The 8,987-nt window shown below is 43.2% G+C and overlaps 1 long non-coding RNA gene across 5 annotated transcripts; it reads left to right on the top strand.

Annotated features, from left to right (window-relative positions):
- Window positions 1-988: 988 nt before the first annotated feature.
- On the top strand, window positions 989-4,590 carry LOC136508314 (uncharacterized). Of its 5 annotated transcripts, none has more exons than XR_010771921.1 (4): window positions 989-1,932; window positions 2,020-2,118; window positions 2,460-2,566; window positions 4,034-4,590. It is a non-coding gene; the product is annotated as an uncharacterized lncRNA (long non-coding RNA). The 5 variants fall into 5 exon arrangements; XR_010771922.1 differs by lacking the exon at window positions 4,034-4,590 and adding an exon at window positions 2,672-4,024; XR_010771923.1 differs by lacking the exon at window positions 4,034-4,590 and adding an exon at window positions 2,891-4,024.
- The last annotated feature ends 4,397 nt before the right edge of the window (window positions 4,591-8,987 follow it).

Below are 8,987 nucleotides of genomic sequence, written 5' to 3' on the forward strand. Positions count from 1 at the left end.
GCCGCTTAACTTAAAGTGTTTGGTTTGAGGAATCAAACCATTGTAAATGAGATGGTGCATCAAGTTTAATTCTTAAATTTTGTGGAATGACTACATCTCTTATATTAGTATTAATTATTAGTTTGTGAGGAATAAGGTGATGTATATCAACCCATTCTATTTCATCAGCCAAACAAAAAAGAAGTGAAAACTGAGAAGATAATACACCATAACACCGTCCTATTCTAAACCTTTTTTTTGAAGCATCCTATTCGTGAAACTAAAACACCTAAAGTTTACCTAAAAAAACACCTATAGTTTCCCTCAAAAAAAAAAACACCTATAGTTGAGGCCGTATTGGGGCAAAAGGAAAAAAGCATCGCCGGCATCTGCTATCAGCCCACCCCGCGCTAATGGGCCACACAGCCGGACATCGGAGACATCAAACGTGGCATCCTTCGAGAAGCCCAGATCGGCCCAAGAAGCTTGCAACCCAGGCTAAAGCCAGGCAAGCCCGTCAAACAATCTATCCCTAATAATAAAAAGGCAAAACTTTAGGCCCTGTTTGGTTCCGACCTCCTAAAACTTTAGTTCCTAAAAGTTTTAGGTAGCCTTCTAAAATCTCCTAAAAAAGTGTTTGGTTGCACCTCCTAAAACTGACTAAAAACAGTAAATGTTATTGAACAAAGACACTTTTACCCTTCTTTAGGAGAAAGAAAGAGGGAGGGGGCAATAAATGAGAGGTAGTGGGGGTCTAGGAAGGACTTTAGGAGGTTTTAGAAGGGGTGGAGCTTATAAAAAAAATCAGCCTCCTAAAACTTTTAGAAAGTTTTAGGAGAAGGTGTTTGGTTCTTTAGACAGATTCTATCCAGATTTTAGCTCAAGCTTTCAGGAGGAGTAACCAAACAGGACCTTAGCCTTTTTTTTCTATCTGGCCCATTCGTTGGGCCCAACTGTTCGGCCCACTCCCTCCGTCCCGCTACAGCACCGTCGCTCGCCCTGTCTTCACCCCGTCCGCCTACGGTCTTTCCCGTCACCGACCCGACCATTCTCTCGCCGCGCGCTGCTTCTCCGCCGCCGCCCGTGCCATGGCCGGTTAGCCTTCATCGCGCGGCCGCCCCAGGCGAGGCCCCAGCCCGACGCGCTGGCCCCGCGAGCCTCCCCGCCGCCCCGACGCGCGTCGCCGCCTCGGCCAGTCCCGCCCTGACGCGCACCGCCGCCCCGGCCGGATCCGCCATGGCCGTCGCGTGAGCCTCCTCCTCTGGCTGCGTTCGCCATGGCCGGCCCTGAGCCCAGGCCGCGCGAGCTCCGGTGGCCGGTTGTGAACCCTGGCCGCGTGCCACGCGTCGAACCCGACGCGCCGGGGCTCTGCGCCGGCCGCGCGCTCGCCAGTTCGGCCTCGGCCGTCGGCCCACTCTGGCCCTCCCTGTCCCAAGCTCTCCGGTCCTCCCTGTCTCAAGCTCGCTAGCCCTCCCTGTCCCAAGCTCCTAGCTTGAGTCCCTCGGCCGTCGCAAGGTGAGGACACCAGGGTCAGATCCATTATTCAGAGTAAAAAATTAAAGATTTCGTTTTCTAATTTCCTTCTGTTGAGATTGAGAGCAATCTGCAGCTAGCACTTGTGAAATCACGTGATGCGGGCGGCGGCAACGGCTGCTTAGTAGCACAGGGCCTTGATGCGGAGCAGGGGAGGACGTCCGGCGTCCGTCAGTGGCGGGCTGGGGCCTCGGGAGCTGGGCGGCTGTAGTCTTGGCGAGCCAGCCACTGTTGCGTGCGGCGGTCGATGGGGAGCGGCGGCAGGAATTTTGCGCTTCAGTAATCCTCTATCCGAGCGGCTTCGCCTCCAGTATCTCTCTGAGCGGCGCCAGGACTCCCGTTGCTCTGTGTTGTTGAGGAAATTTGTAATCAGAACGGAATCGGCTTGGGTCAAAGATTTCCATGATGTATTCGATACAGGTTTCTCTCTTTTCCGTGTTTTCCCCTTATATATTATAGCCCACAAATCTTCATGTCAATCAAAACCAATATAATCCTTGTTGATAGCGAAGTCAATCTTGCCAGTTTTGAATCTTGGTCTCGTCGGATTGGAATTGACAACGGGGATTCCAAACTTCATCCGGATCTGCTATTTGCTATTGTTAGGCAAGATTTGTTGCTATATTTTTTCTCTGATTATTTCTACCTCTTTTACCTACGGCTTCATATTTTGCTAGATTGGTTTGTTTTGTAAGGGAACTTCATTAGTTTATGCGCAGATCTTTAATTTCTAGGTGTTCGTTTTAGTCTGTGTTCTATGTCATTAAAGATGTATTTCTGTGATGGATTGCTATTGTAGAAGTCTAATTTTTTTTATAGGATAGGCTATAATTGATGTGTGTTTTCTCTATTCAGATTGGAGCTGGTGTTTATTTGAAGCTTAGCACTATATTGCATTATATCTTGGTTTTACAATGTACTAATTTTAGCTTTTATTGGTTTTGAAGAATATGGATTCTTTCAATATTAAATCAGACAAAAATTTAGATGTCCCACCTTTAAAGAGACCATGTCTGCGTGGAAAGATGAAGAACTACAATTGCCACCAAGAAAGGTAAAAACCATATAATAGTTTTCTCACTTATATGATGCTTATATGTTAAATAATCATTTATTACAAACGGGGTGGCTATAACTTAGAAAACAATTTTTGGGACAGAGACTTTGAAGGAAAATAAATGTGAAGACAACTTACCTATTGGAGTTCAAGACTTCATTGGATGTATAAAAAATACTCAGATTTAGAGATAATCAAATAGCTTCCTCATATTTTTTTTATAATGTAGACGATTTATTTATGTACAATTATTAGAGGACTTGAAACTGTTGATTATCGAATCAGTCTAAAATCAATTCTTACCCTATGGCTGTGCTTTAGTTCATCCTCCACCTTTCCCATACATGTGAGACTCATTTGAAGGGCTCTGCACCCTCAACAAAGTGGTTATATTTCTTCAATATCTAAGAGGATTTTGGATCCTGAAAGGAGTATCTATATATTGCTTAGTAATCACCATGCAATTTAGTACAAGGGTTGGCAAGCAGAATGACTAGCTGCTACCGAAAAGTTTCCTTGGTGACTGCAACAATGCACTACTGAAAACTGGATCTACAGAAGAGCATACAGTCATTACAGACTTTGATTCACCTAGCTCACAGAATTTGTACAAAGCACTGAAGAGATATACTCTGAAGGGCGGGCCTGGTGCAAGCGGCAGAGTCTTACCGCATGTGACCGGAAGGTCCCGGGTTGGAGTCGCGGTCTCGCATTGCACAGGCGAGGGTAAGGCTTGCCACTGACACCCTTTCCCAGACCCCGCACAGAGCGGGAGCTCTCTGCACTGGGTACGCCCCCTTTACTGAAGAGATATGCTCTGTGGCAGTGAACCATAATTTTCAACAGCCTACATCAGTGAGAGATGAGTCATGAGTCTTTAATTACATTGTACAGCTGACTAGGCGCTGCCGACACTGCAACAAGATGTTTTTGCTACAGTAGTACTTGGATTATTTACATCAGGAAATTAACTAACAATTTGTGAAGTTCTTGAACTTCACGCTAGCTCATTTTTTGCACTATTTATTTATTTTTAACAATAAATATAGATATGGGATGCTAACTTGAATGTAAAACTATATTTTCCCCCATTTTTCCTGGATTCTGAAATTTGTGAGAAAGTTTCAATATTTCTGGATGGATCAAGTTGGGTTTGGTTTCTCGTTATGGTGAGGATGTGATCCAAATTCCAGTTTCTGGAATTTTGTTTTGGTGCAGATTGGTTAGCTTCTGTTTCCTTTGTTGTTTCTGAAACGACAATGTATCATGAACAGAAGCACCAGAATGCATCGATCAGGTTTGTGACGACTGATTTTTGTGAGGCTTAGCAGGGTCTTTTTAATTTAATCACAGCTTGCTTATGGTGGGCCACTTAACCAATACGCAGACCGTGTTTTCTTATAGAAATTATTTTCAGCAGCTTGTATTCATGTCTGCTCCTTTGTCTATGCTTGTCATCTGCAGGAACAGCACAACAGTCCTAGCAGCAGCTTGCTTGTCGATCTCTAGGCCTGTTCGCTTGAACTTATCGGCCGGCTTATCAGCTAGAATCTACAGTATTTTTTTCTCACAACAAAACAGCTTCAGCCGGCTTATCAGTTGGCTTTAATACCAGTCGGCTTATCTGATGGCAGTAGTGGCTGCTATTTTCAGTCTCTGCATCTTTGATTTTCCTAAGGTGTTTGCTTGTTTGGCTTTCGGGTGTGCACCAGTAGCTTCTGGTGTTGCAGCTTTCCATCTCGGTCAGTTCGACAGTGTTTCTTCAGGTGACTGCAATTTTCTGCATGGACAGTCCCAGCAGCTGTTCTGTTTATGCGCTTGCTACTGCAGTTCAGCAAAGCTCAAGTTTTCCAGCAGTGTATCATTCCATTGGATTGTGTCACTATCAAGTAATAGTGTATCAACTATTTAAATCATCTTCAGCTAACCATTGATTGATTAGACGAGAGATACAACGCGTGGATAATTGTAATTTAGCACACTACTTTTTGCCTGCTCGACGAGAAAACTGTAATGCTTTCATTTACCGCCCTCTGGTTGCCAGTTCGGTCGTTCAGCAGGTAACACCACCCGCCACCATAAATCAATTTCTCTATTCTCTAGGGACGGCTTGTCTTTGGAATCCCTGTTAGATACGGTTCTTGATCCAAAAACAGCTTGAGAAAATCGGAGTCGGAGGGCGGCAGGTAGCCGTCGCGGTGGACTGCGCTGCACGCCTTCGTGGAGCTGCTACCTGGCTGCGGGGCGAGCCGCCACTGTTGTGTGCGATGGCAATGGAGCGGGGCAGTGGGCGTAGGTCACGCTCACAATCGAAGCGTAAGAGACGCCAAAGCAGGACTTCGTACGGGCCTAAAAAAATCTGGGATATTAAGAGCTATTAAAAAGCCTGTAATCTTGATTCAAATTTCCTTTTATTAATCATTAATCATATTGTACAATAAAAAAGGCACATTGGTCAGAATAAACTAAAAATAATAAAACAAAAAGGGATTCAGAAAATCAAGAAAAAAATGGAAAGTAAAAAAAAAATACATAATGGCAGTGTCAATACGAAATTATACATCAATGATAAACTTACAAAAGAAAAGACAAAATAAAAAAATAAAATCATACATAATGACAATGCCAAATGAAATTTTACGTTAATGACCAACTTACAAATATATTAAAAAATAATAAACCACCCCGTAGCGAAGCACGTGCATTTTTACTAGTCAATATAACCAAGCATCAACGGAGAAAAGGAAGAGCGGTCAGAAGAAGCCCAGGCTAAGAGATCGAAGAGCCTAAAAAAAGAGGAGAGCATGCAATTCAGTATAATAATAATAATCACTAATGGGAGACTGACCTCGATCTCAACTTCTCAATTGCACGAGCACAAGTCATAGTCAGATCACAACCAAGCATCATTTGCAGGACAAAACCATACACGTACGGCTCATTGTCTTACAGGAAAATCATCCTTCCTAGCTTTACCAGAGCAACTCTAAGAGCCTTTTTATACTCTTCTTTATGCACTGGAATACGGATTTTTGTACATGTAAAAAATTAATAGGTGAAAAAAAGCCTCCAGCAGGTTTTTCAAGGGATCTCTAAATATTAACAACCTTTATTCCAGATTTCTCACTAACCAAAAAAGGAGAAAGAGGTTGGCTCTCTAAAGTGAGCACTAAGATCTATAGAAGATGTTGGAGGGTGGAAAAATATAAAGAGAATTATCTATTTGGCACTGAAACAAATCACTCTTCCGTATAAGCACTGAAATTTTTGAATTTCCTTATCTTAGCACCAACTTAAAATTTTCTTTTGTAAATGGCACTGCCATCCATTTCAGCCATCCATCCGTTAGTTGACTCCCATGACCATCCATCCGTTAGGACATAAACATACACGTACTGCTCATTGTCTTACGGGAAAATCATCTTTCCTTTATTAGAGCAACTCCAAAAGTCTTTTTATACTCTTCTTTATGCATCGGAATGCGGATTTCAGTAGACGCAACAAAAATAATAGGTGAAAAAATAGCCTCCAGCAGGTTTTATCAATAGATCTCTAAATATTGAGAACCTTTATTCTAGATTTCTAAATCTCCAAATATAGAGAAAGGGGTTGGCTCTTTGAAGTGAGCACTAAGATATAGAGAAGATGTTTTTTTTTGTGTGTAGAAAGATATAAAGAGAGATTATTTAAATAGTTTGTCAAAAAGATAATTTAGAGAATGAATCTAAGAAATACATTTGGAGATGCTCTTAATTTGGAAGAAGTAATAGTAGATTAAACAAAACATTGTTGCACCAGGTTATAATAATGAGGAAGTAAACAATTAAGTCCAAAGCAAATTCAAGGCTGTATAAATATAAGTATTATGTACTTCCCATCCATCAACGTACAATATATATATCTTTGTGTAATTGTATCTCTGATTATTCCTCCACAGCAAGCTAGCACCTGATGTGTATATCTTTAGATTTAAGGTATATATATATATATATATACACCAGTGTTATCCTAAATGCTAAACGGTAAACAGTCGGCCACCTATCGTTTAGCCCATTATTCGGGCAAAACGGGTGTTTAAACGGAAAAACGGTCATTTAAACGGTCAAAACAACCGATTAAACGGAAATGGTGTACCACCGTGTAGCGTTTAAACGGTGTGTAAACGAGCTAAACGGCCGTTTAGGTGAACAGTGACACACACACACACGCATATATATATATAGGGAGAGGCTATTCAGTAGCCAGCTACAGAATAAGTTATTCTGTACCTACCTCCATTTACCATAATTTTATATATTAATTTACGATAATGTCAATACATATTTACGACAGTTGGGTTACTATAACACACGGGGATATTTACCATAACGTTATACTAAACCACTTAGTAAGGAGTTACTATAATCTCGTAAATTAACATAGTAATTATCGTAACTCAAAGTGGCTACAGAATAACTTATTTTGTAGCCAGAAATAAGTTATTCTGTAGCCACTTTGAGTTATGATAATTACTATGTTAATTTATGAGATTATAGTAACTCCTTACTAAGTGGTTTACTATAACGTTATGGTAAATATACCCGTATGTTATAGTAACCTAACTATAGTAAATATATATGGCTACAAAATAAGTTATTATGTAGCCACTTTGAGTTACGATAATTACTATGTTAATTTACGAGATTATAGTAACTCCTTACTAAGTGGTTTACTATAACGTTATGATAAATATCCCCGTGTGTTATAGTAACCCAACTGTCGTAAATATGTATTGACATTATTGTAAATGAAGGTGGCCATAGAATAACTTATTTTGTAGCTAACTACTGAATATACTCTCCATATATATATATATATATATATATATATATATATATATATATATATATATATATATATATATATATATAATAAAGAGGTAAAAATTTGCGGGCATTTTGTTGGTCCATCGTCCCCTAACTCACTTCATGAATGTGCAAATTATCTCCCTTCACATCTATCTATATCTCCCATGTTATATTTATAAACGACATATGTATGACATCTTGAAATAATAAGAATATAACTAGGAATCCTAATTCAAATACAGAACGTACTGATCGGATTTCTTTTGTGTTTATTTTAAAAACTAAGGCCCCAACGTGTCGTATACGAATCGAACTCGCTCACGTCACGTCACAACCTCCCACTTGTCGTTAATTATTTCCTTTTGGCAACATGTGTGCATGAGCACGACGTAAGGGCAAGCAAAATAGGCAAATCTGGGCACAAGTAGTTTTATCGAAGTACGTGACTTTGGTTCAACCTCGGAGATCGATAGATATGGCGTGGAAGCAAAGAAACTCTATTTGGTCTTCTGTGTTCTGAACACCTCCCCCTCGCGCAGCTTCTTATCGACATGCATCCCGTTCGTCCTTGTGACCTCCAGGATCGCCAGGGGGCTCGGGGGCTCCACCCATTGGGTGCGCTCGCGCGCACCCTCCGGCTAAGGAAAAGGGCCGAGCCCAAGCACGCCTGCCGCCTCTGCTCAGCGCTCGGGGGCTCGCCCGAGCCCCATCCCGACCGACGAGAGCCTAGAGCTGACCCTTGGCTCCTTCCCGGCCTTGAGCACCAGCCAAGGCTCGGGCGCAAGAAGACGACGCCCCAAACCACCAAGTCTCGGGGGCTCCCAGGCGCTGCCCCTTGGGCGCGGCCTTGTCGGCCGCTCCCCTGACAGGGTCACGCACGGGACGTGACACAAGAAGACAAACTCCTCCTCCGCGGCCTCCAAGGGATTGGGGGCTCCAAGGCCCACGTGTCAGCCACTCGAGCTGGCCTCCCACGCCACCGAGAAGACTCCAGAATGTGCGCCCGGGGAAGGCCGGTCCAAGCCGACAGAACCTAACATGCAGGGTGACAGAGCAGAGCAGCCAGATGACGGCCAGAGCTTCTTCGGCTCCACGCCATCTCCACGGTCCACAAAGACGCCGCTGCAAGACCCTCCTGGAGTTCGGTGTATGTAGACTATAGACTAATCCCCCAACCCGCCATGTACCGGACCTATCTCAGAATATAAGGGGAGGCGGATCCTAGAGGGGCAGGACGATCATTCGAGCATCAGTCGATCGTTCCACCAGAGGGGTGATCCCAGATGATCTCACCGCTCTCCACCGATCTGCTCTCGCCCGACACTGAGGGTAGAGCAACCCAGAGAGGGACACTGAGAGCACTTCCACTCCCAGTGTCTTCCTCCTCTCCGACGAGGGGAGGACTCCATCGGCGCTGAGGCAACCTCAGGATTAGCACCGAGCTACCCCCTACCAAATATCTTCCTACACTCGGTTGTAACCCCCAATTTTGGGTGTTTTTGAGTATTAGGATCATCAGCTGCTGGACATACGGCATCATCGGTCTGAACCAGGATAAACTGTTGCGTCTT

This window comes from Miscanthus floridulus, chromosome 15 (assembly GCF_019320115.1).
Source record: "Miscanthus floridulus cultivar M001 chromosome 15, ASM1932011v1, whole genome shotgun sequence".
Classification (NCBI taxonomy): Eukaryota; Viridiplantae; Streptophyta; class Magnoliopsida; order Poales; family Poaceae; genus Miscanthus; species Miscanthus floridulus.